This window comes from Schistocerca piceifrons, chromosome 6, assembly GCF_021461385.2.
Source record: "Schistocerca piceifrons isolate TAMUIC-IGC-003096 chromosome 6, iqSchPice1.1, whole genome shotgun sequence".
Classification (NCBI taxonomy): Eukaryota; Metazoa; Arthropoda; class Insecta; order Orthoptera; family Acrididae; genus Schistocerca; species Schistocerca piceifrons.
In genome coordinates this window covers 236,994,241-237,000,052 of record NC_060143.1, presented here as the reverse complement: position 1 = coordinate 237,000,052, position 5,812 = coordinate 236,994,241, and positions in this window count along the sequence as shown.

Sequence of the window (5,812 nt, the reverse complement as noted above, 5' to 3'; positions counted from 1 at the left end):
TACAACATGGTCAGACAGAGATTCTGAAATCACATATTGGATTATGGAGGGAAGTTGAGGCGAACTGGCTACATAAAAAATGTGAAGAACTCGAAAAAAAAATTGACTGTCGGAAGGACTGACTCAGAGCGTACAGAAAATTCAAAACAACCTTCAGCGAAATTAAAAGCAAGGGCGGCAACATTAAGAGCGCAATGGGAATTCCATTGTTAAATGCATAGGAGAGAGCGGATAGATGGAAAGAGTACATTGAGGGCCTCTATGACGGGGATGAATTATCTAATGACGTGATAGAGGAAGGAACAGAAGTCCATAGGGAACAGACAGGGAATCCAGTATTAGAATCAGAATTTAGAAGAGCTTTGGAAGACTTTAAATCAAATAAGGCAGAAGGGATAGATAACATTCCACTAAAAGCACTGGGGCAAGTGGCAAAAAACTACCATTCATGTTGGTCCGTAGAATTTATGAGACTGGCGATGTACCATTGTAACGCCGGAAATGCATATCCTCCTATTTCCATCTATCGTACTATAATTTTTTTCCTTGTTTTGTTACCGAAGATATGACATTTCTGTGTCTTTATATATTGTAATTGTTTTACTATTTGTATATATATATATATATATATATATATATATATATATATATATATATATATATATGCATTTATATCGATGTATAATTGGTTTGTTTTGTGAATATTATTTGTATTTTTATGCTGGGTCTGGCCTAGGGAAAACTATGCTATCGAACGATTACATCGATAGGTCGTGTGGCGAACCAAAGTGTTTAGGATCTTTTGTAGTGTGAACTCGGCCGCGTGGAGCACGGGCAGAGCAGAGTCTGGCTGGGGTAGTGCAGTGGAGCAGGTGTGTTGTGTGACGCTCCCGCGAGTTGCCGCGCTTTCGGGGTTTGGCAGCATGTAATTGCGCTCGACTTGCTATGATAGTTTCAGACATGGTGTCGCGGACGGGAAGCGTTAGCTGGCACACATCAAGAGCCCGTTTCGGCTGGAGACCGTGTCGAGAAGAAGGCGCGCCAACATCCAACTTCTGCAACAGCGACGGCCGACAATGAGTGACTGTCGCCACCTCCTCGATCGACAGCTTCAAACCTTCAATCAACCAACAAGGAAGACTGGAAGCACGTAAAGTTTTAGAACTGTATGGCAGACCTCAGCTTTTCAAACTGTTCCATTTTCATAACTAAAATTACAGCAACTTAGCATGAACATTTGTTGCTCATTGTTCCAATTACATTACCAAGCAAGATCCCTTCCTTTTCCGGAATGAACCCGAGTGTCGCTGAAATTCAAACGCCAGCATTAAATTCCATATTATTCCATTTCACTGCTTTAATTTCAAAGTCCAGTTAAAGTATTCATAGCTGGCTACAATATTTAGATTGTGTTGTTGTTGTCTTCAGTCCTGAGACTGGTTTGATGCAGCTCTCCATGATACTCTATCCTGTGCAAGCTTCTTCATCTCCCAGTACCTACTGCAACCTACATCCTTCTGAATCTGCTTAGTGTATTCATCTCTTGGTCTCCCTCTACGATTTTTACCCTCCACGCTGCCCTCCAATACCAAATTGGTGATCCCTTGATGCCTCAGAACATGTCCTACCAACCGATCCCTTCTTCTGGTCAAGTTGTGCCACAAACTTCTCTTCTCCCCAAAACAATGGTTCAAATGGCTTTGAGCACTATGGGACTTAACTTCTGCGGTCATCAGTCCCCTAGAACTTAGAACTAGTTAAACCTAACTAACCTAAGGACATCACACACATCCATGCCCGAGGCAGGATTCGAACCTGCGACCGTAGCGGTCACGCGGTTCCAGACTGAAGCGCCTAGAACCGCACGGCCACACCGGCCGACCTCTTCTCCCCAATCCTATTCAATACTTCCTCATTAGTTACGTGATCTACCCATCTAATCTTCAGCATTCTTCTGTAGCACCACATTTCGAAAGCTTCTATTCTCTTCTTGTCCAAACTATTTATCATCCATGTTTCACTTCCATACATGGCTACACTCCATACAAATACTTTCAGAAATGACTTCCTGACACTTAAATCTATACTCGATGTTAACAAATTTCTCTATTACATATTTAGATTACACAAGCACAAATTATGAGTGCGAGTTTTGTTACCATATTTTAGCTTACCTGTGATTGCAGCTCAGCTTGGTACGTACTAAATTTTACTATTGTTAATCGTTCAGAATCATTTAATTCAAGTTCAAAGTTAAATCTCTTATTTCTAAATTGCGTAGATTCAAGTAGCTTTTGAAATGATTGTTGAGGTAGCCCAAGAGTAACCGTATTTTACTGAATTTCGATGTGCTTCAGAAACAAAGCTCACTATTAATTTCAGTCACTAACTTAACTTTCAGTTTTCCGGTTTTATTAATTCTTTTGCTAAATTAAGTCAGAGTGTAGCGAAATTTATTACTTCTGACAAACTTTCTGTTTTCACACTACACGTGTCAACCTTCAGTTGCCACGCTTCTAGTGCTAATTATATGTGTAATAACATTTCTTTTTCAGTTACTATAGTAATTGTCCATAGGACTGGCGACCGTAATTTCCCCCAAATCTCAAATATCTAATTACCGCTAGTTAATTGTTGACGTAACGGCCGCACATTTACTTTCTTTATTAACTTTACCCCTTTTCAAAATTAATTTCCACCAGTTTCATTTGCATTTTTCCTTTAATATAGATGTAACCCTTTTCTCCCTCTTTACCGACAGATTAACTTCGGTGACGATTGCTTTTCCCAAATTTCCATTAGGTACACGCGGTTTAATTTTTCACTGTCATTAAGGTCGATAAGTGAGGGGGAGGTTACACCATCACACTTTCCGAAAAATATCATCCATACATCTCTTAATATTGCAAGAGGCGACAAGTGCGAAAATTATCGTACAGTCAGTTTAACGGCTCATGTCTCCAAGTCGCTGACAAGAATAATACGCATAAGAATGGAAAATAAAATAAAAGATCTGTTAGATGATTATCAGTTTGGCTTTAGGAAAAGTAAAGGGACGAGAGAGGCACTTCTGATGTCGCGGTTGATAATGGAAGCAAGACAGAAGCAAAATCAATGTACGTTAATAGAATATGTCGACCTGGAACAGCTTTTGATAATATAAAGCCGTGGAAGATGTTAGAAATTCTGAGAAAAACGGGGGTAAGCTCCCAGGAAAGGCGGGTGATGTACAATATGTACAAGAACCAAGAGGGAACAATAAGAGTGAAAGACCAAGTACGAATTGCTCGTATTAAAAAGGGCGTAAGACAGAGATGTAGACTTTCGCCCCTGCTGTTTATTCTACATATCGAAGAAGCAATGACGGAAATAAAATAGAAGAGTGGAATTAAAATTCGAGGTGGAAGGATCTCAAAGATAAGATTCGCTGATGACATTGCTCAGTGAAAGTGAAGGAGAATTACAGGATCTGTTGAATGGAATGAACACTATAATGAGTACAGAATATGGACTGAGAGAAATCGAAGAAAGACGGAAGTAATGAGAAGAGTGGAAAGTTAACAACAGAATTGGTGTTCACGAAGTAGACGAAGTTAAGCAATTCTGCTATTTAGGCACAAAAATAAACCAAGGTGGGCGGAGCAATGAGGATGTAAAAAGTAGACTAGCACATGCAAAAAGGGCATTCTTGGACAAGACATGTCTGCTAGCATCAAACATAGGTCTTAATTGGAGGAAGAAATTTCTGAGAGTATGCGTTTGGATACAGCTCTGTATGGCACTGAAACATGGCCAGTGGGAAAACAGGAACAGAGGAGAATCGAAGCATTTGAGACGTAGTGCTACAGAAAGTTGAAAATTAAAGTGGGTCGATAAGATAAGAAATAAGGAGGTTCTCCACAGAATCGGTAAGGAAAGGAGTTTATGGAAAGGACTGACAAGAAAAAGGCTTAGCATGGTAGGACATCGAGATTGGAATACTTCCAGCAAATAATTGAAGACATAGGTTGCAAGTGCAACTCTGAGATGAAGAGTTTGGCACAGGAAAGGAATTCTTGGCGGATTGCATCAAACCAGTCAGAGACTGATGAGTCAAAAAAAAAAAAAAATCACAGCAGGACTTCTATTTGTGTTGGTTTGTAGGACTAATACAGGGATACTGGTAGCAGGTTCAGTAAGTTTTATCGCTAAGTCGTTGTAATATAAAGACGGAGAGAGAGAAAAGAGAAAACTGTTTCTGAGTATTGCCTGTAATTTTCATAATTAAAATTTGAAAATACATCGAAAAGTCAGTCCGTATATTACTTACGCACTATTTTTGATGACATTCGACACCTCTGTGTATCTCGCAGTGTCTTCGACAGTGTTCTACAAAACTGCAGCAGAGAAGGCATTAACGACGGCGTATTCAGCATGTAGACGCGAGTTTAATGAAATTTGGGAACAGCAGAGACATAATGGAGACTTTGCGGATGACTGCAATGAATGAGGTTCAGTGATTTGAAATACTGTTTTCTGCGTAAATTTCTCTAAAAATGCCTAGCTTCGACGAATAAATCACTAACAATGGAGGTAGAGAAAAACCACTCAGGCACTGTTGTCGTACAAATGGAATTTTACATTAGAATTTTCCATTGCGTCAAAATTCCTCTAATAATGACAAAGTATTTCTGTGATAATATACAGTACCTCGATACAGAAGGGATACGTTAGTATGATTAGTGACACGTAGGTACGGCGACGGCGAGAGCCCGGTTTGCACTGTCACGTTCACGCCACGGACGAATATGAACACTACCACAGCAATACCGCCAACCACGTCGGTAGAATCACGGGCCAGTCACGCCACTGTTGTATCACCTATATGTGTAAATCCATCTTTAGTCATTGAGAGTGTGTTTGTAATATTGCTGGCTTTACAGCATTCATATACAGCTCCAAGAAGTTCTTAGAGCAGTTGAGAAGGCAGCAGTGGAAAGATGAAATAGTATTGCGTAAGGTACCGATGACAGATGATTTGTTGGGTATGGGTATTGTGAGAAAGATGAGAAAGATCGCGTAAATTGTGGTCTTCCTTCGTGATTGGCTGCAACATTCGGAAGTAGCCAGCCAAATTGATAAAATTCTGTTATTAATGTTGTTGTTGTTGTTGTTGTTGTAGTCTTCAGTCCAAAGATGCAGCTCTCCATGCTACTATATCCTGTGCAACCCTCTTCACCTCCGAATAACTACTGGAATTTACATCCTTATGAATCTGTTTAGCGTGTTCATTGTTTGGTCTCCCTTCACTATTTTTACCCTCCACGCTGCCCTCCAATGCTAAACTTGTGATCCCTTGATGCCTCACAACATGTCCTGCCAAACGATCCCTTCTTCTTGTCACGTTGTGCCGCAGATTCCTCTTCTCCCCGGTTCTATTCAGTACCTCCTCATTAATTACGTGATCTACCCATCTAATCTTCAGCATTTTTTTTTGTAGCACAACATTTCGAAAGCTTCTATTCTCTTCTTGTCTAATCTACTTATTGTCCATGTTTCACTTTCACACATGATTGCCGGTCGGAGTGGCCGTGCGGTTCTAGGCGCTACAGTCTGGAACCTAGCGACCGCTACGGTTGCAGGTTCGAATCCTGCCCCGGGCATGGATGTGTGTGATCTCCTTCGGTTAGTTAGGTTTAATTAGTTCTAAGTTCTAGGCGACTGATGACCTCAGAAGTTAAGTCGGATAGTGCTCAGAACCATTTGAACCATTTCACACATGATTACACTCCATACGAATACTTCCAGAAAAGATTTCCTGAACTTAAATCTA